The sequence below is a fragment of the Carlito syrichta genome, unplaced genomic scaffold (genome assembly GCF_000164805.1).
Source record: "Carlito syrichta isolate Samal-C Ts95f unplaced genomic scaffold, Tarsius_syrichta-2.0.1 Scaffold316402, whole genome shotgun sequence".
Lineage (NCBI taxonomy): Eukaryota > Metazoa > Chordata > Mammalia > Primates > Tarsiidae > Carlito > Carlito syrichta.
In genome coordinates, this window is record NW_007260498.1 from 309,530 (window position 1) to 335,942 (window position 26,413).

Sequence of the window (26,413 nt, forward strand, 5' to 3'; positions counted from 1 at the left end):
TCATAAACTCTCATATTAAAGAAACTTGGTGAAACCTAAATAATATAAGCCTGAACAAAACCACAATAAAGCTCATCATAATCAAATTACTATAAAAAATTTTAAAAATCTAAAAGTCCTCAGAGGAAAAAAGAAAGCCATTCTTTACAGGAAAACTATAGCAGTCTTTTTTGTTGTTGTTGTTAAGAAACAATGAAAACAATGGAACAAATTATTTTTCAGACACATGAAAACTAAAAGAATTTATCAACAGCAGTTTCAAAGTGTGTTAAAGGAAATCCTTTAGACAGAAAGGAGGTGATACAGGATGGAAATTCGTATCTACACATGAAAGAAGAGAACAGAAAACGGCAGTTATGACAGGTAGGCAAATAGAAACGTCTTTTCTTATTTTTAAGTCATTAAAAAAATCAATCAGTTATTTAAAGAAAAATAATAGCCATATATTATTTGTTTTATAACAAATGTGCAAGTAAAATGTATGACAATAATAACACAAAGTCCAGAAAAGAGGAAACTGATAAATTGATACATACTGTTGCATGCTTACGCTATACATAAAGTGGTCAAATATCACTCTAAGGTAGGCTATGATAACTTAAAGATGTATACTATAAATCCTAAAGCAACCTTCCCCCAGAAAGAGAGAAAGAAAGAAAAAGCAAAGAGGTAGAGAAGTATACCAAATAAACCAACAAATGAAATAACATAGAAATATTAAAAATGTTTAATCCTGGCTGGACACAGTGGCTCATACCTGTAATCCCATCACTTTAAGAGGCAAAGGAAGGAGGACAACTTGAGGCCAGGAGTTCAAGACCAGCCTGGACAAGATAGCAAGACCTCATCTCCACAAATAAAATGTTGTTTTAAAAATATGGCTGGATGTGGTGGTGCAATCCTGTAGTCATAGCTGTTTGGGAGACTGAGATGGGTGGGAGGATTGCTCAAGCCCAGGAGTACAAGGCTGCAGTGAGCTATGATGGTGCCACCACACTTTAGCCTGGGTGACAGAGCAAAACACAGTCTCAAAAAAAAAAAAAAAATCAATCCCAAAGAAGGTAGAAAAATGAGTAAATTGGAATAAAAACCAAATTACACACATAAGCAGAAGTAGCAAGACATTAGATTCTAACCAAACTTAATCAATAATCACAAAAAATGTATGTGGGCCAACCATCCCTAATTAAATTTCAGGTATTGTCAGATAGTATGAAAAAGCAAAACGCTATATGTTGACTAAGATGACCCTAATTTAAATAAAGACACAAATAGTTCAAAAGTTAAACAATGCAAAAAGATATAGGTTGCTAATACGAATCCAAAGAAAACTGAAGTGGCTATGTTAATGCTAGATTCCAAAGCAATCCTTAGCAAAAGAAACAAAGCAGGAGGTATCTCACTTCCAGACTCTAAACTTTAGCATAAGACAACAATAATCAAAACAGCCAGGGATTGGTACAAAAACAGGCACATAGACCAGTGGAACAGGATAGAGATTCCAGAAGCAAAACCTCAATTTCTCTCAACCAACTCATCTTCAGCAAAGCCCCCACCACCAACTACTGGGGAGAGGAGAACCTATTCAGTAAATGGTGCTGGGGAAACTGGCTGACCACAAGCAGAAGAATGAAACAGGACTCCTACCTATCACCATACACAAAAATCAACTCCAAATGGATTGAAGACCGAAAGGCAAAACCACAAACGTTAAGAACCTTGGAAAACGCAGGAAATACCCGTATGGAAATCGGAATAGGCAATCGATTCCTGATCAAAACCCCAAAAGCCCATGCCATACGAGATAAGATTGACAAGTGGGATCTCACCAACATGAAAGGATTCTGCAAAACAAAAGAAACTATCAAGAGAGTGGGGAGACAACCCACAGGATGGGGAGCAAAATGATTGCCAACTGCATATCTGACAAAGGTCTAACATCTGGGATCTAAAAGGAACCCAAATGTGCCAAAGGGGGAAAAAGTCCCGTTAAAAAGTGGGCACAAGACTTGAATAGACATGTCTCAAAAGAAGACATACAAGCAGCAAACAGACACATGAAAAAATGCTCAGCCTCACTAATCATCAGAAAAAAGCAAACCAAAACCATACTGAGATAACACCTAGCTCCAGTAAGAATGGCCATCATTAATAAAATAAAAAACAACAGATGCTGGTGGGGATGTGGAGAAAAGGGAACACTTCTACACTGGTGATGGGAATGCAAACTTGTTCAACCTCGATGGAAAAAAGTGCGGTGATTCCTAAAAGAACTAGAAATTGACATTACATATGACCCAGCAATTCTCCTACTGGGAATATACCGTTAGGAACTTGTCACTCTACAAAAAAGATACCTGCACAAGCGTGTTTATTGTAGCACTATTCACAATAGCAAGAAACATGAAATCAACCATGCTGCCCATGGAAGCTGGACTGGATTAAAACAAAAAAGTGATACATATACATGATGGAAAACTGCAGAACCATAAAGAAGAACAAAATTATGGACTCTGCAGCAACTTGAATGGATTTAGCCTCTATCATACTCAGTGATCTGTCACAAAAACAAGGAACTGGGTACCACGTGTTCTCACTCATAAGCGGACCCTGAACATTTACACAACACAATATGAAAGGAATTGGCAGTAGCAAGGCAGTGTCAGGGCAGAGGTGGGGCACATAACATCAATAAGGGTACCTGATCCCAAATCAGGCAAAGTGGGGACAAAGGGAAGCCTGAACTTTACCTGTATGATGACCACTTATCTACCTAATTCTGAATTGTAACCCACATCTTTAAAATAAATAGATTTTTTAAAAAATTTACCAGTAATGGGGTCATTTCATAATGACAGAGGGTAAATGTATAAAGGAATGTATTCATCATTAACATTTATGTGCCTAATAACAGAGTTCAAAAGTCCCAGAGCAAAAACTGGTAAAAATGATAAATCTATAATTATAGCGAATGATTTTGATAATATAATAAACCAGTAGAAAAATCAGTAAGAGTATAGACAAACTGAACTACGTTATCAACCGACTTCACCTAAGTGTTCTTTATAGAATACTTCATCCAATGATAAAAGAACACACATTATTTTTTAAGGCAATAGAGAACATTTACCAAATTATGCCATATCTAGGGCAAATCTCCATAAACTGATGAAAGTCTCAATAAATTTAACAGAATTCAAATCAAGCAAGGAATGTTTTCTGATCACAATAAAATTGATGTGAGAAATCCATAACAAAAAAGACATCTTAAAAATTCTCAAATATTTGGGAATTAAATCACGCACTTTTAGATAAATCATGAGTTAGAGAAGAAGTCAAAAGGAAAAATAAAAACTTTTCTGAACTGAATGAAAATGGAAACAGCAGAGTTTGTAGAATACATACTACGGAGTTTTTAAAGAAAAATGTATTGTGGTAAAAACTAACATTAGTAAAGAATGGTCTCAAATAAATGGTCAAAGCCTCCATTTTAAACGAGTAGGAAAACAGGAGAAAGAAAAACCCATAGCAAGCAGAAGAAAAAAATTAATACAGATAGATGAAATCAATTGGGTAAAAAACAAATAGAGAAAAATCAATTAAAAGCTGGCTCTCTGAGATCAACAAAATTTATAAAACTCTGGCCAGACATACAAGAAAGAGAACAAACACACTGACAATACCAGGAAGAACAGGAAGATCACCACAGATCTTACAGATATTAAAAGAATTATAAGCAATTATTATAAATTAGTAAATAACGAATGAATTAGTAGTCTAGCTGCATCACAATTAGCAGACAGTCTTCCCCGAGGCTATGATTAGTCAATTTAGAGGCTGAAGTTGAAAGGCGGAGCCACAGTCCATGACATGCTGTATTAAGTCTCTAAATTGAGTGATGTCTAGCATATTTTTTTTAGTGACAACAGCAGAAAAAAAAAAATATCTAGTGCCTGAGATTTGATGGGCTCTCTGTTTGGCCCTCTCTGGGGAAAATAAAAAAAAGACATAAAAAGAGAGTTTTTAAAGGTCTACATTATGCATATAAAATAACAAGTAATACATTTTAAGTGGTGATGGATTACATCAATATTCTTCAGATTGATGAGCTAAAGTAATTATAAAGGTTGAGGCCAACTCTGTGGTGAAATTGATCTGAATAGCTCAGCATATGTGTTGGAATTGTGTAAGCTGCAGTTTCTGTATGTAAATAAAAAGACCAAGTAATCTGAGAAACGTAATAATGTCCAACCCTCAGTAACTGGTTAAAAACTCATTTAAAAAAAAAATCCAAGCTAGACTCAGGATATAATTGATAAAATTTGGGAGATAGAATGATAGCATGAAACCTTTATTGCTATTAAATTCATTCAGGACATTTGGGTTGCAGGCTAACTGATTCTACAATAAGCCGGTTGAGGAAACAAATACTAAACCAAGTTTCTATCAGGCTCATTTCTGAGCATATGATACAGGGAGCAAACAGAAGCATCATGGCACGCTGTTAAGTAAACTGTCCTTAGAGAAACTGACAGTGGCATTTTCACGTACGAATTCTAAGCACAACCCGTTCATATTGATGGTGGTGGGATCCTTTCATGCTCCGTGTTGACTCGCTGAAAAGAAAACACATCCATATTAAAGTCATACATTTATCTACTGCTTATACTGGCTGAAGACTTATGATCTCAGACCAATTTAGAATGGTCCGATGATGTGGACTTAGATACATTTCCTTTCCCTTTGATTCAACATAATGCTCAGAAGTCTCAGATTACCTGGAACTTTTTTATAAGTAAAGGTGTTCTATTACTATCACCTTCTAGCGAGATAAGTCTTTTTTTTTTTTCCTTTCTTTTTTTTTTTGCATAGAGAGAAAGGAAAAGAGCTCACAGGTACTCTTCTTTCCTGGAATCCGTATATTATCATGTGTCTGTTCTTAGTAATATATTACGTTTTGGGTTAGAACTAGGAGACTTTTGCTGATACTAAGGTTTCAGAAAGTGAGAAGAGAGTATTTAATCTTACACAGCGATGCGATTTCAAAGGAACCCTTTTTTCCAACTATAAATTCAAATCATTCAGCCCATCCTAGAGTTTTAGGAAGCTGGTTGAAGAACAATGGACTGTTTAATTTTATAACACACATTTTAAATCTATTAATAATATGTTTCTTCAAAGAGATCCAAAAAGAATTGATATGTAACTGATGCCTGCGGCCACCTTCTGGGTATACATTTTCTGAGGCAAGAAATACCAATTGGATAGATAATAATTTTTCAGGGCCAGTACTCGAAAAATTCAGTATCCAGGCATGTATTTAAAAATTATCAGCCGGGCTCGGTGGCTCAGCCTGTAATCCCGTGCCTTTGGGAGGCTGAGGTGAGTGGATTGCCTGAGCCCGCGGGTTCGAGACCCGCCTGGGCAACTTGGCGAGACCCCCATCTCCACAATAAATCAAAATGAACCGGGCGTGGTAGCACACGCCTGTAGTTCCAGCTACTTGGAAGGCTGAGGCGGAAGGATCGCCGGAGCCCAGCAGGTCAAGGCTGCGGTGGCCCGGAGCGGCCACTGCACTCCAGTCTGGGCGACAGAGTGAGACTCCAACTCAAATAAATAAATAAATAAATATAAAAATTATCAACTGAGTTGCAATGACAATCCGCTCTAGTCATGCAATTGTTGATTTAGGAACTGTAACTAATTCCTGGGATCTTTTTTCACCTCCTGTTTCAGTCAGCCCAGACTGCTATAAAAAGTCCCATAGAATGGCTTACACAGCAAAAATTTATTCATCGGGGTTGTGAAGTCTAGGAAGTCCAAGAACCAGGTACCCCCTGCCAACTCAGCAGCGGGTGAAGTTCTCTTTCTAGGGGATGGATGCATTCTGGCTGCATTCTCACATGGCAGAGAGGAAGACCATCTTGTTTCTTATCATAAGGGTACTCATCTCTCTCTTGGGGGTGCCAATGACCTAACTGCAAGGTCCTTCATAAAAAGGGGGGAAAATACCTTCTTCCGGCGCATCAAAAAATGCATGAATGAGGCCACTGTGTCAAAGGCAGATCAACAAGAGAAGAGCACACACATTTTTTGAAACGCAAGCTTTTGGGTGAGATCCTTCAGAAACAAAGACCCAAATCAATAGGGACATCTGAGTATGTTTACACTTAGGTGTGGTGTCGAGTGCATAGTCATATGGAAGAAAGATTAAGCAAAGAAGACTTAATGATCACAAGCTGGGTGGCGGCGGGGGGGAGAGCTCAGCATGATCTGTCTGTTCCGATTCTTGGCACCTCTGTGTTTTCAAGAACAAGAATGTTCCTTTCTTCATGGTATAGGGAGGGCACTTTTGCAAAGAGGCTTTTATGACTTACTTTTAGGGAAGAGTCCCTAGGTTTTAGACCTGTTTCGAGGGAAAGGGGGAAAAGGAAAGTGAGAAAGACCTTTCTGTTTCGACTGCTTTTTCGGATGCCAAGGTGCTGTATTCGGGGGCAGCTTGTCCTGAATCCTATCACCTTACCTCTAAATATCATTCCGTTGAGGATCCGGCCCTCAACATTTGGATTCTGGGGGAATATAAGCATCATTGCATTGTCCCTTGTAAAGCACCATCACTGTAGTACTTGGTGATACTATTGGCTTCAGAGCAAGCCTTGATAGGAAGCAGTGAATTGCCATTGGATTTTTTTTTCCCCTAAATATTCTGTTTGAGTCAAGATTTCGGTCATTTAATCAAAAAAGTGATTTCAGGTGGGTGCAGTGGCTTGCACCTGTAACCCCGGCACTCTGAGAGGCGGAGGTGAGAGGATTGCCTGAGCCCAGGGGCTCAAGACATAGACCACATAGTGAGAACGCATCTCTACAATAAATCCCCAAACTTAACTGGACGTGGTGGTGCATGCCTGTAGTTCCAGCTACTTGGATGCTGAAGCGGAAGGATCGACTGAGCCCAGCAGGTCCAGGCTGCAGTAACCATGATTGTGCCACTGCAGCCTGGGTGACACAGTGAGACCTGACTCAAAAAAGAAAAGTAAGAAAGTGATTTCCTTTTCTTAGTGAGTCTTGGAGCACACATATAAATGCAAAAATATAGATACAGCCATCTCTAGTATTCAAGGTATTTTTAGATATTTGCAGGGGTATTGGTTCCAGGACTCCTGTGGATACCAAAATCTGCCATTGCTCAAATTTAAATAGCGGAGTATTTGCGTAAAACCTGTGCACCTTCTCCTGTGCCCTTGAACTCATCTCTAGATTATTTATAATACCGAGGTATATGTAAATAGTTGTTATAATTGACTTTATTTTTTTAATTACCATATTTTTTTCCCAAATATTTTAGGGATGTGAAACCAAAACTACAGAAGGTCAAGTGAGATGCATATAAGGAACTTTTAAAGAGTGCTCAAACACGATCCAACCATGGGCTTAATAAGATCAAAACAACTTTTTTTTTCTTTATTTTATTATGAAGATGTGGGTACAAGTCAGGATTAGGTATATAGCTTATGTACGTTCAGGTGAAGTTTAAGCCTCCAACTGGTTGGTCCTTACTTCCCCTGGTTTGGGATCATATACCCTCCCCACCCACCTTCACCTAACCCCCCCGCCACAGTGTCGCACGACTGCCCATCCTTCCCTTGTGCTATTGTGGTTAATGTTTGGGTCCCTCTTTGAGTAAGAACATGTGGTGTTCGGTTCTTTGTGTCTGTGATCATTTGCTAAGAGCGATTGTCTCTAATTCCATCCAATTTGCTGAGAAGTCCATGACTTTTTCCTTCTATATGGCTGTTGCACTATCCCATCGTGTATATGCACCACATTTTCTTTATCCGGTCTACTTTCGACATAGTGTGGCAATGAACTTGCTTGTGCAGGTATCTTTTTTGTAGAATGATTTGTGCTTCTCTGGGTGTATTCCCAGGAGGGGGATTGCTGGATCATACGGAAGGTCAATTTCAAGTTCCGTTAGATATCGCCACTCTGCTTTCCATAGAGGCTGAAGTAGCCTGCACTCGCACCAAGAGTGAGGAAGTGTTCCTTTCTCTCTGCACCTGCCCCAGCATCTATTGTTTGTTGATTTATTAATGATGACCATCCTTACTGGAGTTAGCTGGGATCTCAGTGTGGTTTTAATTTGCATTTCTCTGGAAATTAGTGAGGCTGACTTCTATACATGTCCTCGGCTCCTTTCTTAATAGGGCTATTTGGTTTTTTCCTTTTGGTTCAGAGAGCAAAACAACTATTTGAAAAAGTAACTTGAAAAACACATCTTCAACAGCAAAATAATTGATTAAATGATTCCACTTGTTTTACCTGGTGGCCCCCAAAGGCAGAGCTACCAGTAAGAAGCAAACATCTACTTTATTTATAAGACATATGTAGCACTGACGGATCAACGCTATGTGTCAGAAAATGTTAAGTATGTGATAAATATTAATTCAATTCAGTCCTCACAATAATCCTGTTAGGGGCTGTTAAACTAAGTTTAGCCTAAAGCTACTTCCTATTTTCTGTTCAACCTAGAGGCATCTCCGTAACCTATTACACAGTGAAACGTAACCCAACTGGATGTGTAAATGTGGATCCTAGTCTTGTTTCAATCTCCGAGTTTGGGTCAGTCATAGGCAGTCATTGTTCAAATTGGATTTAAATACGGCAAAAGCCAAGCGGTCACCAATCCGGCTGCTTTCGTTAACTCACTTCCGTTTTTTCTACATCCATTTCCTTTTTCTGTCCTTAAATTTTCTTCCACCCTTGGCTGCACTGAAGTCTCTCTGAGCTAATCTGGTTTGGGAGGCTGCCTAGTTGGTGAACCATTCTTTGCTCAATTAAACTCTGTTAAATTTAATTTGCCAAAGGTTTTTTTTTTTTTTTTCTTTACCAGTACATATTCATGTTCTGCTTGCAAGTGAAACAAAAGAAAACAAAACAAAAAGACAAAGCACCTCCCCCCCAAAAAACAAAACAGACTTATGACTTGTAGAGACTAACTCCCTAATAGAAGAAAAAACTAGAATTTGAACACTGGTCTGTCTGAATTCCAAAATCCAAGCTTTTAATACTATATTTTCTTGTCATTGGGGCCAATGAGATCTGGGAGCTGGTGGGTACCCATTAGTCCCATCTACATAAATAAAGCCTAAGATGCTGTGCTAGATTTTGAAAACTTTTCACACATTAATATAGGTGGCATGAATAAAGATCACCAAAATTCTTTGTATATTTGACTTGTGTGCCACTATTGATTAGTTACCAAACATTTACTAATGCTTAACCCCAAACATAAATAATTCTTTCAAGCTGACTTTTATAGATATGATCAAGATGAAACAGAAGTACTGCTTTATGCAAAAATTTTACATACTACTGTCATTTTAATCGCCCAATTTACCTCTTCCCATTACGTGTTTTGTAGTTTAATTTAGTACTTGCTATATTGCAGACAAGATATTGAATGCCATACTTTATAGCATAAAAATCATCACTGCTTAAAATAATATTAGATCCAAATCTAATCTTTGCCAACAGTGTAGTATTTTTTTCCAATTTTGTTAACAGACAAGATACTAGAGTTATGAAAAATGGCGATTTGAGTAGGACATTTGGAAAAACATAAAAAACAAACTGTTCTCTAAGTTATTATCTGTACCTTTAAATTTTATAAAAATTTAGTATTTTATATTAGACCCATCAATGTAATTAAAATCTCTGTTTACTGAATCATGAAATGCGTTCTGTTTTGGGCTGAATTGTTTTACCTGTATCCTCTTTTGTGACATCTGCTGGCCAAACCTGGTATCACAGTGCTCCATAATTCACCTTTATCTGCCTTATCCAACTGTCCAATACTTTTTCAGGTAATGTCAGTTTAATTCAACCTAAGAAACTCCGTGAGTATCCTTAGTTAAAGAAGAAGTATTGCAACATGAGACTCAATCATAGAAGCAGAAAGTTTAGCAGTCCAGAGGCTGAGAGTGTATTTAGCATATTTGCATCTATTTTAATTTTATTGTTTGGTACGAAAAGGGATATAACACTTTCTTTTTATTTCCTGAAAACTTTAAACTCATTCCATGCAAGAATGTTGTATATTCTTAAGGCTTACTACTGAAAATTGTCAACCAGTACCCCTAGTGAACCTTACCATTCAGATATTCTCTATAATTTGTTATGTGATCACAACTGTTCATTAAAGGAAAACTGTGCAGGAGTCAACCCCAAATCCACATTGAAAACGAATCCACTGCACCTAGAGGAGAGCTCTGCACACCCTGGATCCGTGACTACGAAGCAGAATGCATGAGCAAACTTTTTTACATTACCAGGAATCCATTTATCCACCGTCCCATCAGTCAAATTCAGATACTTGTTGCCAGCCCCTAGATTTATAGGCTGGAGCTGGTTTTGGAAACGGCTTTGTATTTCCATTTAACAGCCAGGGCAGCAGCATGTTAAAAATCTTGCCTCGGTCTCCTTGGAGCCTATTTAGGAAGCTAATTTGTCTCCCTAGACATTCTTTTTTTGTTTTTCCTCCTTTTTAAATGCCAGCTCTGGGCTTCTACACCATGACACCCCCCTTCTTTATCCCAGGCAAAAATACTGTCACAGACAACGCCGTTGTCTGTTGATGGTTCGGATGATGATACAGTTCTCCCAGGCAGGCTGCAAAGCATCTCGCCTCCTGGCCGGAGATGGGTTCACTGTCCCCCCTGCAGACATGCAGGCTCACACACCGAGCCTCGGGAGCATCGACTGTACCGCATGCCGGCTGCCTTGAAGAAACTGTAGCTAACCACCTTATTAGTATTCCATCGTGTCTCACTTGCAGCGTCAGAGGGCTGAGCAAATGCAGTAGAGCTGGGACAGACCCAGCTCTGGCAATCATCTCCATGCAGGCTGCCGACTGTTGGGGGTGGGGGATGCCTAGCACCAAGATGAATAACCTTGCCATGATCCAGGGCGCCCTGCGAGCAGACACCTCTGCTGACTGACCTGCTCCTGGCTGGATGCATCAGCCCCGGGGAGAGGAATCCGAAACCCACCTGGCCTCGGCCGCCCCCCCACCTGCCCCCCAATTTTGGATGTTCATTTGATCCTTCACAGATCTGGGAAGGTAACAGTGAGCCGTGCCATCTGCAGCACACAGCAGCTCTTGGAGGTTACTACCGACAGTTTTCATGACACTGGTGTGTGTGTGTGTGTGTGTGTGTGTGTGTGTGTGTGTGTGTGTGTGTGTGTGTGAGAGAGAGAGAGAGTGAGTGCGTGTGTTTGTGTGTGTGTTTGTGAGCGTGGGCGCCTGCTTTCGGCGTGGAAGGGCATGTGTGAGTGTCCGTGGGTGCGTGTGTTGGTGTGACAACCGATGCAGGTGCGTCGTACAGTAGGAGATTTCTACAGCGTGGCAGGATTCTCTGGGCACTTGGGCTCACCGTCTGCAGCCCCCCACTTCTCGTCACCCCCTTCCTTCCCCGCTCCCCCTTTCTCCTTTTGCCTTTGATGAGTTTTTGGCTTACTTTTTGGCGGAGACGCTTGGGCACGTTTTTGCTGGTGCTGGAAGATCAGCTACATGGAACCTTTGAAAACTGACGATTTTCCTCCTATGTGACTTTAAAAAAAAGAAGAAGAAAAGAAGAGAGAGTCGTGCATGCAAGCTAGAGGATTTTTAAATTTTCCGTGGTGAACTTTGAGGATCCATCAACAAGGTAAGTCACGGGACTCCTTAGTCCTTGCTGTCTTGCGATGTTTGTGCCTTCCTGTTTGTTTTCAGAAACCCATATGCAGTTTATAGATGCTGGAATGCTCAGAAGAACTCAGTGTGTGGCATTTGGGGGCTATTTTTATGCCAAGGGAATTATTTCCATTTGTATAACCATCCCCCAGCCCACCATCCCTCTTACCATTTTTATACCTCTCTTGTTTATCTCACATTTTCACAGTGAATTCTGAATCTATGAAATCTGGGGGAAAAAAAATAATTCCAGCTTTCTCCCTCCTTGACATACTCTGTAAACTGGAGGGGGAAATTTAATCAGCAAAGCTCTTGGCACGGGATCTGAGTTAGGGGCAAAGCGCGTCTGCTCAGGGACTGGGGATGGGGGTGGCAGCGTAATCCGGACTTTCAGGATAACTTAATAGTGGACTTTCCCCCTCCCCACGGCTCTTATTTCATTTTATTTTTCTTGAATAATTACATCTGCTCTGGAGGGTAGCGAATGTGTGGAATACAGAAAAGCTGCTTCACTAGCTCTTAATCGGAGCAAATGAGAACAAAGTGGAAATTGTTTAGAATTTTGAACCTTTCTTTTTTGCACTGATTCTCTTGCAGTTGCATGTTATTAACCTTTCTGAATGCCGTGTTCCCTGATTAAGACTAGTGCCGCTCATTCTGGAACATCCTCTTACCCTGCCTGGTCCCAAGAGAAGGGAATATGGTTGCAAATTGCTCTTAATTATCTCTTCTTGGCTGTAAAAGCAAGTGGCATCAGGAATTCAGGTGACTTCAGTCAGACAGCTTGCCTAACTCAGTCTCTGTAGTGTTTCCTGGTGGTTAGCTGTGGCTCACTTCTTCCCCCTCTTTTCCTTCAAAGTAAAACGCTGATAATATTTACCTGTTTTGATCCCGAGGTTATTTAATTAAAGCAGAATACCATTTCATTGTGATAGCATCTATGTTCCTGTATCCGTGAGTATTTTTATCTCTGCATTGGCATCAATTAGCTTCTCCCCAGGAGGCAGAATCACTTGTAAATAGATTTCTAAAATGCTGAGACCTCCAGTGAAAGCAACAGAATCTTACTCTTCTTCAGTCAATGCATATGGATGATTTATCTTACAAGGCACGGTGGCATGGCATGGAACGTCAGCCAACCCGGACTGTTACTGTGGACATATTCATGGGAGAGATGACAGGTGTGTTCACTAGGTAGGGGCAAGCACCCAGGTGAATATCTTCAAGTACTGATGTCTGTGCATAGAAAGAAGGGGCAAATTATAACATCACAGATTTACTCCGAGACTGGATGGACTGATCAAAGACTTATGAAAGCATCCAAGTTTAGAGAGGTTAGACATCATATTCAAAACACTGATGATATTTATTTTTTTCTAAAAAGGAGTTACCAAAAAAAAAAAAAAAACTTAAGGATGAGAGGATGCTCTGGCGTTACCCTGGGCTTATCTCGTCCTCTCCTCTGTGGAATGTGTTTTGCATAATGACATTAGAGAAGCAGGTGACAGGGCCACTGTGAGAAGCCATCCCTCCTCCACTGTACTGGCCCCTGTCACTGACTCTCCACAGTGTTCTTGGCAAAAAAATACTATGGGAAGCCTCTCTCCTGTCGGTATAATTTATGACATGTCTTTCTTGTCAAATATTTCTGATCGCGATATACTCATCTGTTCCCCATAATTTCCGGTTAAATATTTCCTATCTAGAAATGAGAATTTTTTTTCCCCTTTGTAAATGGCTTAAACATAGCAGAAGCCCTAAACACAAATTTATTTTGTGGAGGAAACAACCCAGAGTTCCTGAAACCTGAAGGAGGGGATGATACATAAAGAAGAAACACAAAGTTTGCTGTTCTAAGGAGAGAAAGGCCCTGAGACTGCAGGTGCCAAGAGGTCACATCAGGGTATTGAAGGCTTCCCACACACTGCCTGGACAAGCATCCTTCCTCAGCTTGGTCACCTCCTCATTAACCTGCAGCTTTTGGAAACTAGATCCATGTACTGAGGATGGTATTCTAAGTCATCTATTTTGTCTTAGGACTGTTCTAAATGATGAGAACCCCTTTGAAAATGCCCTTCTGGACATTGGCAAATGAGTACCTCTTTTTGTTGAGGCTATTTCATTTGGACTGTTCTTACCATGTGTGGGTATATTTAGACTGGTGGTGTTGGCCAAAATGGATTGCATGTATTATTCTCAACACCCTCTCCCAAGAAAAAGGATAACAATTTAGCTTTTGTGTATGTGAGATTTAATCATTGTCATGAGTGAATCTTCTAGCAATAGCAATGCTTTCATTATCACTTGTTTTAGGCTAATAATAGAAGTGGGATACAAACCCATTTGAGATCTTCTGATTACAGCTCACGCAACTTGCAAGGCATCTCCTCTATATCTCAAGGGTTTCGAGTGGTGTTTGCACAACTGTAACTTTGCATCTTTATTTTCAGCTCAGGCAAGAACAGTAGTAAACATTGCTTTTGATCAGAAATGACTCCAGATCCATGGTTTCCTTGAGCCTTTTTGAGCTTCATTTTCTGGTAGTGAGTGATTTGAGGTTTAAGAGGTTGATTTTTCTTGCTCAGGGCATTCAGAAAAGAAAGGTGGAGGGGGAGGAGGGAGCTTTCCATTTCAGTAGGAGTAACATGTCAGAGTTGCCAAAGAAAAGGATGAAGTTCCCCAGAAAAATATGCAGGGTTATATTTTTAAATGAATGAATTGGTGAAGGGCTACTTTGAGATTTTGGGGGGAGAATAAAGGACATTCCAATTCCTTCTCTATTTAGCTCCGTTCAGCTGGCAGGCCTTTCTCTGGGTCTCTGCTCAAGTCAGCCAAGGAGGCCCAACATTCTCCAGTGTGTTTCTATGTTTTTAAGACCCAGGGCACTTAACACATGAATAGCTCTTTCCCTCTGTAACAAACAGGGCTGACAGCTGGAGAGTCAGGCACTGAGAGCCTTTCAAGGGAGCCAGGAACATTGTCTAGTAAGTTCAAGAGCTGAGAGGAGCTTTGGAGCACTGGCCCCGAAGGTGGGTGAGGACCAGGTGGACCGAGCTTGACGTTCTGATTGCTGAGTCATGACAACAGCCTGGAGCTGCATGTTGGTTTGATGTGTGAAGCTGATGCTAGAATTGGGGCTGGCATGGATAGGCTAAGATCTTCAGCCTACAGCAGGAAATGAGGAATCTTGGGATGCAGGAGATACATCCTCTAAGGGCAGATGCTTTTGTGTGTCCTTGTTGTGCTCCGTCACTTCAAAACAACTTCTCAGGGTCCCCCAATAAATTACAAAAGGAAAGACAGATTAATTGATATGTGGATAGGGCAGGGGCTTGTAATAAATTAAATTAACTCACTCAATTATCTGCACTGCCACTTGGGACCACTCAGCAGTCACAGTTAAAGTGGGGGAATGAAGGAGATGGGGGGGCTGCAATCAGAAGAAGGAAAATTCTGGATGGAGAATCAGCAGATGTCAGTCAAGCATGGACAGTGTTGCCAAATGCTTGATAAGTCCTCGGAGTCTCGGGTCCTTGATTTCCTGCTATATATTTGGACATACACATTCTTAGCTTACAGCGTTGTTGCAAGAATTATGATGAAATGTTTTAGAACAAAATTATCTGCAGTTGCACATTTGAATAGAAATGTAAGGTGTCATGGTAATGAAGACTTCATATGTAGCTCAAGACACGATAAAAATGATTCCTCCACTATGATTTCAAAGTAGAGTGGTTAAGTAGAACTGGTCTCTTCTTCATGATTGGTGATAAAGTTTGGGTGTTTTCTCAAGTGTGTTGACGATACCACTTCTCAGTAGTATCTATGGTGCATTCTTAGTTATTTGTGGGTATGTATGTGTGCGTGTGCTTGTGTGGGTGTATGCGTATATATGCACATATATACATGTATAAATATTTGGCCACTCTATATAAGGCATAATTTTAGATTCATGAAAAGTAGAAAATGTGTAATAACCTGAATCCATTTGCATTGGTATCCAGGAAAGATAAGAAAAACTTGGCCTCTCAAGCCTTTTCTATGCAAGTTTGCAATCTACAAAAAACTCCAGTCCACCATGAGGTTGTTGACTAAAATTTGAGTTACACTTGGGATTTGTATAAACATGATATCTACTCATAATAATAGCACAGGTTATAATGTCTGTCATGCCAAGTTGCATTCAGTGGAAAGATAGCCCAGGATTTAAAACGGTTGAGTTAGAAATTATGACAGCAGGAGAATGTGGTAGTGAGTACAAAGCCTTCTGGAGTTGGACAGACTTGGGATCAGATACCTTACCTAATCTCTTGAAGTCTCAGTTACCTAATCTGTAAAACAGGGACAAATAGTCATAAAGGTTTCTTTGCTAAGTGCATGAATAATTTTACATAAAGCTCCTGGCTAAACTCTTGTCACAAAATTGTGGCTCTAGATGTAGTTCACATATATTCTCTTATTTTTCTTCTTCTAGTTTAAGAATTTGGACGACCCCCCTAATTCAGTGTATTTTTATCATTATGCAGATGGGTAAAACCCCCAAATGCAATCTGAGAGCTAAGTAAAACAGGATTGAGAAAGCTATGTTTCTGTGAACTAGCTCATTCTGGGCATCATGGTTTCATGAGGTCTTTCCTGGAAGTGGCCTAAGGACACTCTTCAGATGTCACCTTGCGTATCATCACAACTCCCAAAATGATACTGAATGTAAGTAGTGAGACTCATGTGTGCCCTTCCATAAGTGATTGCAGAAACACAATTCAGATGTCAGCAAGTGGTGTTAACATTGCTCCTTATCTAACATCTCATTTTGTTCGCAGTCAATGAAAGGATGCATATTTATTAAGTGCCTACCAGGTACAAGCACTGCGATCACTGCTGCGGGAAGCATTAGAAGGACTCTCTCTGTCATATCCATTGGCTGAAATTCCTGCATTTGGACAAGGCCTACTGCAGTCGTCAAGGCTGCCCCTTGGAATTTTGACTTGATAGTTAAGCAAGAATTAAGATTCTCCTGCCAGAATCTGACCTATGGTGGGGCTGTGTCATTGTGTATGACCTTTATTTTGTTCAAGAACATATTGAAAAAGATGTAAAAAAGCCTTGTTCCTATTAATGTTGCTGATTTGAGCTGTCAGTGATGAGTCCAATTCTGCTCTGCTAACTGCACGGCTGGTACCACTTGACCCAGGTATTTCTATACTGCAAAGTCAGCCTTTCCCTGTGCTCAAAGGAGCAAGCTTTTGTCCTTCAGATGGTGGGCTCTTTCCATCCTTATAACAAATGGATGAAGTCTATTTATGACTTGCTGAAAAATAAAAGACGAGACCCATGCTTCCAGCATTTTAAAACTCCATCCCATAAAATTCGAGTTTAGGAGAGTAAGAAAGGAAAGAGGGATGTCAATTGGTCAAAATGACAAACACAAGTTCAATGGCCTCTACAATAGCCTTAAGTATCAGAATCTGTGGTTGGAACTTTACACTGAAGTAAGGAAATTCTCTATGTAACATACTGCAGGGTATATTGCTAGCACACATCCAGGCAAAAAATTAAGTAGGCAATAAATTGAAGAGTCATAATTAAACATCTCCTATCATCAACAAATATATTCTGTGTGCCAGGCACTGTGCTAGGTACGCTAGGTTGTTTATTCATACTTCTCACCAAAAGAGTCAGCAAGGTAATATCCCCATACTAGAGATAAGGCAAAAGGGTCTTATTTCCTGGCCCCATATTCTGACTCATTCTAAAGCTCGTGTCTATTCTTCTACACAATGGTTTCTTTTGTCTTTAGGACGAGAACCCAGTGCTTCTTCACATAAATACAGACACTCTAGAGTAAGCCTTCTTTAAATGCAAACAAAATAATCATGTTCTCATAATAGGGCCCACTCTATCTGTTGAAAGCTGTGATCTTAGTGTCTTTATGGTCGCTCCCTGAACCAATGGGACCCTAATAGAGTACCTCATCAGTGCCACATTTTGGGGGGTCTTTAGCACAATTCCTAATTGAGGCAGACTTCTGTTTAACTTTGATAACCACCTAAATCTTATTGAAATGTTTCATGCCATGTAGATTATTATACTGCAGTTAAAGAGCTCAGAATGAAGCAAAGAAATGAAGATCTCTGTAACAGTAAGTGCATTGAGGAGCATTTGCAGAATTTACTTTATGGATAGTATCTCTCAATATGTTATATAACTATCACTTATTAGTTATATAACTGGGCATGTTACTTTCATACCTGTATTTCCGAATCTTACCTTGCAGGGTGGTTGGAAAAAGATTAAGAAAAAGTCACCTAGAACAGAGGTTATTATTTAATTGATGTTCAATAAAGATGTATCTCATTATTATAATAATTACATGTATTTATTTACTTATAACCATTGTTAGTAATAGTAATTATGATAATAACTTAGCAATCTGTCTGTATAAATGTTCTTGTACTCTGCTGTGCCAGAGGTTATAAAAATTGTTACAGCACATGAATGAACAGAAAAACAAATATTCTTGTGTGTCTGGTTATAAAAATACAAAAGAGAGGAGGAAAAGGATCTTTCAGTAATATTGATGGCAGTTGGGAGCATGCTGATGGTAAAAGAGTGATTTGGTACAGAGCAAGCAAGGATACTAGAGAAAGAAAGAGAACCAAATCAGAATCTTACCAACTGAGGAATTCTTTCCAGAGTCAGGTCCTAAAATGTTGTGCGCTTGGGAATGAAATGCACCGCTTGGCTGTATACAGGAGAAAAGGTCATCTTTTGCAAGCTTTATTGTTAAAGAGAAGAAGCACCAATCTTTCTTTGACTTAATGCTGCCAAAGAACAACGGAAATTTTAACTTTGCATTTTCTCTAATTCCTGCAAAACTTATCTAGCTTTTGTACATAATGAAGATATTCATTTTTTTCTTCTGTTTTTGGTGTCCTCTCTATTCCTTCATATATAAAGAGAAATCAAACAAATTAGTATTTTGAGTGTTTGATAGTATGTTATTCAAGGATGGGGAATTTCAATTCCTGATGTAGGTCCTTTCAATTTATATGCTCATGTTTCAGTTAACAAATCATAGAAGCAAGGGCTGAGTAAATACACAATAGTGCAGGGTGTGCTTCTTTCCAGCGGTGTGATTGGAATTAAAATCCATGACCATATATACCTGGGACCCAGTAGATACTCAACATGGAAGAAGTAAAGAATTTTTTTCATATAAATTGAGATAAAGGTTTATATAACAGTAAAACAGACATGTGAAGGGAAAACCTTTTGAAAAATCACTCTAATAAAGGCATACTCTTTCCCGAAAACCTGAAAACAAGCAAGTGATTAGTAACATGAACAATGAATGGATTGCTATTTTTGTTGTTGTTGTTGGGTACATTCCCCATGCATAATGACAATGCAGATACCTACAAAGAAAAAACTCCATTCTCCCTCCTTCAAAAGGAAAGTCATGTTTATATGTGATTTCTCTCAGGATCTTTTTATCTACCAAGAAACCTGGACTACTTTAAAGCATTACGCATCAGCCAAACTGTTTCTGACTCCAGTGCCCAAGGGAAGAGCAGATACGAAAGTCGTTTAAAAATTTTCTGAGTGTCCCCGTGGCTGTCAATACTTTCATGAAATAGGATCTATTTGCTCATAAGTGACTCTGTTGTTTCTCTGTTCACCTGGTCCTGTATTCCTTCTCTTTTTCCTTGACCCGTCTTGCCTTACTGCCATGATTCTCCTGGATGTGTCTTTCCTACTTCAGGTTCGATTTTCATCTCTCCCATCACTATAAGCACTGCTGCATTTTCCTCCAAGCTTTTGCTAAGTGGAATTTTGTTCTTCCTATGTGATACATATTTCTCTTCTAGCACTCATTTGATGTGTGTGTGTATGTATGTGTGTATACGTGTGTGTATGTGTGTGTGTGTGTGTGTGTGTGTGTGTGTGTATACAATTTTTTTAAAAACCTTATTTCTACTCCTGAATCTCAGAACTATGTCATGGATCTAGGTCAAGATCACTCTTGCATAAGTAAATTGGAATTTTCAATGAATGCTGTTGTGGATAACAGTACATTCTTTTGCTTCTGTTGTCATTTCAGTGGTGCCATTTATTCAACATTTGTTTACTAAACACATGGTTCACGATTGTATCATAGTAATGGCATGGAACACATCAACGTAAACAATGTGATTTTCCCCTCAAATATGTTGATACTGTTGACATTACATTGACAGAGGAGAAAGTGACTTTCTAAATGAGGCAGTATGGAATTCAGAACCCAGAAATGATGATGTCAATATGTAAAATACAGACAAAGGCGGTGTCACTGAGTTGTAAGGAGTTTTGTGGTTGGGAAGTTTAAGGAAGGAAGGAGAACTTAGACTTGCTCCTAAATATGAAATGTAAAGCAGTAACAATGTTTCTGCAGAGAAAATAGAAGGAAGGAGAACGTTGCATCGGTCGGTGTGAATAATGTAAAGAAATGCCTGGGCAGGTGAGACCTCATCTCTATAATAAATCAAAAAATTAGCAGGGCGTGGTTGCACGTGCCTGTAATTCCGGCTACTCGGAAGGCTGAGGCGGAAGGATTGCCGGAGCCCAGCAGGCGAGGTTGCGGTGGCCGGGAGCGGTCACTGCACTCCAGTCTGGGCGACAGAGTGAGACTCCAACTCAAAAAAAAAAGAAATGCATCACAAGTATTGGGTAGGTAGAAATAAGGTACGTGTTGGGGCCCTGTAAAGAGCCTCGAAAAAACTCACGAAACAAACACAACAGCTATCATGCATTTAACTTGATGACATACCAGGTGATGCACTAAGAACTTTATAGCTGTGTAAAGGGGCTAGCATTATTCTCAGGATACAAATGAGGAAACAGCTTCAGACAACTTGTGATGTGCCCAAGGTAAAAATGTCATGAAAAGCAGTAAAAATGTCTGCCTTGATGCCGCTGGCTACAGAGCTCCATGCTTTGGTTCCTTTCATTTGGAGTGTTAGTCTTCCTAACACTTAAAGTCAGACAGCGTTTTCTATTTGTATCTATTGTCTTTTAAACGTTTCTTCCCTCCCTCCCTCTGTCTTTCTTTCCTTTCTTTTCTTTCCTTCCATCCTTCCTTCCTTCCTTCTTTCTTTCAAGTCAAAATCTCACTCTTTTGCCCAGGCTGGAGTGCAGTTGCATGCTCACAGTCACCACCACAACCTCGACCTGCTGGGCTCAGGCAATCCTTCCACCTCAGCCTCCAAAAGCTGGAACTAGGCACAAGCCACCCTACCTGGCTAACTTTTTAATTTATTATGGAGACGAGGTTTCACCAAGCTGGCCAGGCTGGTCAGAAACCCCTGAGCTCAGGAAATTCTCTCGCCTCCACCTCCCAAATTGCTGGGATTACAGGAATGAGCCGCCACACCGAGTCTTAACTGTTTCTATACTCTGTTGTGTGAAAATTGTTTTCTTCTTTGCTACAACATTTTTTTTTAACCTTAAACAATTTTCCTGGACTCCTTCTCTTTTCTGCCAATTATTGCCAAAAAGAGAGCTTAGGAATAAAGATACACACAAAGACTCGTCAACTTAGCACCCCCAGTTTTGCTTCCTCTTTAAGATCTGAGCATGTTTCTCTTCTATTTTCTGAAAGGAGTGCTAGTGCCTTGTACAGATGGTCTGTCGGACAGACAGATGGTCTCAATACCTCTCATGGTATGTTCTAGAGGGAAGCATGTCTAAGAACTGCCGGCGCAGAATGGAACGGCATGAAGAGTTGATGAAAAGGCTGTTCTCTGACCTTCCAGTCTTCAGCCTCTGTTGTCGTTTCTTTTAGTTTTCGAGTTCTCAGAGACATGAGATACATTTTTCCCACTGTGAGTATATTCCAGCTCTTCTCTCTCTCAAGCTGGAGGGAGGACAGTTTCACAACAGTACATTCAGAAATTTGCCAGGTAGTTTCAGAGGACGTTGTTTTTCTTCGCTGAGGCTCTAGATCCAAGGTAAGGGTCCAGGAAAAGAAAACAGGAGCCAATTTGAAGAGAGTCAGCTTGAAGAAGTAGCAGATAATGTTTCCTTCATCAAGAGGAATCCGCTCGATCAGACTGCACCTTTGATTGTCACTACCAGTCTCTGTGAGGCCACTGGAGAGTCACTTTCCAGGCTTCTGTTTGAATAACATCTTGACCCTCTCTCCTGATGAGAGCACATACGAGAATCAGAAACAGATCAGGGATAATTTCCTCTCCTGTCTGAGGTGGGGTACGGTTCCAGGAAAGCTGGCCCTCCCTCATATGTAGCTCCCTCATTCCTTATCATCCTCCGCAGTGATGACAGATTTGGGTATCTAGAATTTGAGGAAAACATTCACGACTCCTATCATCTACTCCTCTAGCCCTCCTCAAGTGGAAGCCACAGAAGATGCAAAACCGGCCAGTATTAGACAAGACCTCCTTTCTTTGACATTGATTCAATCGTCTTACCTGCTGACTTGCTTCTTGATTTCTCCCTTCTTTCTAGATTTTTATGCTTTTAGCCTCATATTCTAACTCCAGTTTTTCCAACTTCGTTCTCAGGCCCTCAGACCCTCTTTGCTTTTTTGGTGACATCTTTGAGCCTTTTCAACTCTGCAAAATTTGTTCTTGTCTCAGTGCTACACGCTCACTCACACCGTTTGAGGCAACCTAAAGCTTCTGGTGAGAGGCATTGATTCCGCTAGCTCCAACCCTGCAAGACTGACCACTCCACCCTCCAGCCTGCTTGTTCAAATTGAAGAACAAACGCTAGCTTGGCGTGGCAATCTCAAGTCTTCCCAACCCGCAGCTGTCTTGTTTCTCTACCATTAGAAGCAAGCATCTTTTTTTCTTGAGTTGGAGTCTCACTCTGTCGCCCAGACTGGAGTGCAGTGGCCACTCCCGGCCACCGCAGCCACGACCTGCTGGCCTCCGGTGATCCTTCCGCCTCAGCCTTCCAAGTTGCTGGAACTACAGGCACGCGCTACCACGCCCGGCTAATTTTTGGATTTATTGTAGAGATGAGGTCTCGCCTGCCCAGGCGGGTCTCGAACCCGCGGGGTCAGGCAATCCACTCACTTCAGCCTCCCAAAGGCGCGGGATTACAGGCTAAGCCACCGAACCCGGCTTAGCAAGCATCTTTTAAAATATAATGTTTTTATCCATCAAATCAAGATCACGGACTGGGCACAGTAGCTAACGCTTGTAATCCCAGCACTTTGGGAGACAGAGGCAAGAGGATTGCCTGAGCCCAGGATTTGGAGATCAGCCTGGGCAACTTGGCGAGACCCTGTCTCTACAATAAATTGAAAAATGAGCCGGGCATAGTGGCATGCACCTGTAGTTCTAGCTACTTTGGAGGCTAAGGCAGAGGGATTGCCTGAGCCCAGCAGAACGAGGCTGCAGTGGCCGGGAGCATGCCACTGCACTGTCTGGATGACAGAGTGAGACTCCTATTTAAAAACAAACAAACCAAAACCAAGATCATGATACCTACTAGCATGTAGTCAGTATTTTCTATACGTTTAAAAGTTCATATTCATTATAAAAAATATTTGATTCTCCCCCTCCCCCCAAAAAACCCTAAGAGGTAGATTAGAGATTCCATACAAACTTTAAAGATGAAAAGATTTAATCTCAGAAAGGTTACATAAATGGCCAAGATCATATAGCAGATGTCTGGATAAATCCAATACCTATATTTGGAAATATTATGAAATGCTGTCTTCTGAGTCACTTAAAAATACACATATAATACCTTTCTTCACAAGGTAACACATGAGATTTTTGTGTCTGGATATGTAAGAAAAAGCTTTGTAAGCTTTAAGGCTCTAGGCAAATGTTAATTGTTTCTGTGTTCTATCCTAAAATTATTTATGAATGACACCACATGTATTTACGAGCCCAGTATAACAAATAGCTGATTAAGGGCAATCATGTCTCAGTTTTAAAACAGGAATATCGTGGGTGCTGATGAAATAGAGCTCCAGAAACAGATGCGAGCAGCAGCCTGGTGTGTGTGTCTGGTGAAATACAGTAGAACCTGACTAAATTACAATAATGAGTTGGAGACCCATTACAAATTATCACATTTGCCCAATTAGTGAAGGGGCAACACAGAGACAAAGATTATTAAGCAAACTGAGCTGACATAAAGGGAAGACAGAGCAGCAACCAAGCCTTAAAGATGTTAACAACATCACACACACACACACACACACACACACACACCACTTTTTGATAGATGAAGGTGATAAGTTTGTTATTAAATATACCAATATTGTCTGATACATTTCTATGGATAACCTGGTTGGGTGTTTTTTTTCTCTCTTATGAGAGTAACCAATTAAATTTCATTGTCTCGTGATTATAAGCAAACCATTTTGTGTTTTTACTGAATCAGATTTTTGTGTGAATGCTGGAGCAGCGGATTGTGGTACTATATTTAGTTTTATTTTCCCATAGGCTGAGGGTCGTCTTTCCATTGCGAGTACATTAATGGGTATTATCGCCTTGGAATCTTGTCAGTTACAGTACCTTTATCTACTGAGTTGTTCTTAGAAGTTGTTTTTCACACATTCTCAGGAGGTAGGACAACTTGCTTTTCAAATTCTTCTGATAAAGTTACTTTGGGAACAAAAACAAAAGGCAAATCATCTACCAGCTTCCTTGGGCTTCTAAAATTTCTTTCTTTTAGAACTCCAAGAACCATATACTTTTGAAATAATTAAGTATAGATAACTTTTCATGGAGTTTCACTGGTTTAAAAATGAAGCTTGGGATCCTGAGTCCAAAAAAAAAAAAAGAAAAAGATAGAAAAAGGAAGCCACATACAGAATGGTATATGTGTGACAAGAACATTTAATCAAAAAGTATTCATGGCAAAACGTAGAGATTGAAACACATCATGTGTTAAAAGAGATTGTTTTGAATTATGAGAATATGCCTAACTTCCCCCTACTTTCCATTTTTTTCTGTTTTTCCCAATTCCATACAATAAACATAAATGAGGTTTGGTTTCTTGCTTCCTTCCGTCTGGATTTTTTTACTTTTAGCCTCATACTCTAACTCCAACTTTTCCAGAATCTTCCTCGGGCCCTCAGGCCCACTTTTCCCTTTTGGTGCCATCTTCGAACTCTTTCAAATCTGCAAAATTTTCTCTTGTCTCAGTGCTGCACACTCACACAGTTTTAAACAGCTAAGGCTTCTGGTTAGAGGCATTGCTTCCACTAGTGCCAGACCTGCAAGCTCGGCCACCCCACTCTCCAGCCATCTGGTTAGAATTGAGGAAACCACCTAATTGCTTAGCTACATACTTAATTTACCTTTACTATTTTTTGAATACTTTATGCCTGTGACAGGAATGCACATAGATCTTGTTTAATTCTTAGTATAACCGTATGCAGGCCATGTTATTATATATAGTTTACAGATGAAAAAACTGAGGCTTAGAGAGTTTAAGTAACTTGCCAAAGACAATACAGCTAATAATTGTCAGAGCTAGGATTTGAGAAGATGTACTCCTGTTTTAAAGGAGTTGATAGTCTACCAGACATATGGTCACATTCATAGCAAGCTTTTTGCTAAAATTGTGGCTTCCAAGTCTAGATCTTCTACATAATTAAAATGATGGTCTACTTTGCTTTCTTTTTTCTTTTTCTCCTCGTTACTGAATTTTGATCAGATGTTCAAGGTGATGTCATTGCTGCCTGAGTTTTGTGGTTTCAGAATGCCTTTGCACTTTACTCTGTACCTAAGGATTTTATTTGTTCAATTTAAAACACGGTTTTTTGGTACACACAGTGTAGCAAAAATGAACTGCAATCTTCCTGGTAAGGAGAAGCCCCCACTTGTCCTTAATTCTCTTTGATAAACAGAAAAACAAAACCACAAATCCTACAGATCCTTGGAACGTGCATTCTTTTGCAACTTAACTTTCACAAAAAAAGCGGACTCTGTTTTCTTGCCTCAAGAACCTGGCTTTGTGACTTGCTTTGGTGGAGTGTGGCAGAAATGACATTACATGATGTCTCGGGATGGGCCTTATAAAGCCCTGCAGCTTCCATTTTTCCCCCTTGGACGGCTGCCCTGAGACCACTATGGAAAGAAGCCCGTTAGTCTACAGGAGGTCACTTTCAAGAACACTGATCCACCATTCTCTCTGTTTCCCCCATCGCATGCTACCAACTGGTGGCACAAGCAACCAGCCACAAACTGAGGCCGTTAGGGGCCCTCCAGTCCAGGCTGCTCTCTAGCTGAACGTACTATATAAGTGTGCAAAGGCGAAACAAGACCATCCAGTACCATGAAGGGTGAGATACAAGGAAATCTAAGTCTCTCTGTATTGGGGTGGTTTAGTACACAGAAACAATAAACTGGAAAAGGCTTATCTATGGCACAAGTTTTATTTATTTCCTAAGATTTTAAACTGGGTGGGCATGGATTTGTGAGTTTTTCAAGTTGTTGTCATCTGTGTTTTCTTGAAAAATAGTAACCTGGTATAGTAAATACAGAACTTTTCAACTGCAGAGCCACTTACATAAAAATTTTAGACTTGGCTGTCAGCTTGACAATCACTCTGTTTCATTTTTTAATGTTGTTGAGTCATTACTTGTTTATTCAGCAGATAAATACTTGGAACCTACTATGCGGCAGACATTGACCTCTGAATAAGTAATGTCATCTG

General features: G+C 40.1%; 1 long non-coding RNA gene across 1 annotated transcript in view; it reads left to right on the top strand.

Annotated features, from left to right (window-relative positions):
- The first annotated feature begins 11,327 nt into the window (after positions 1-11,327).
- Positions 11,328-26,413, top strand: part of LOC110594596 — a 543,126-nt gene continuing 528,040 nt past the window's right edge. Inside the window, exon 1 of the long non-coding RNA XR_002481335.1 lies at positions 11,328-11,705. This is a non-coding gene — a long non-coding RNA (uncharacterized LOC110594596). The remainder of the gene's footprint in view (positions 11,706-26,413) is intronic.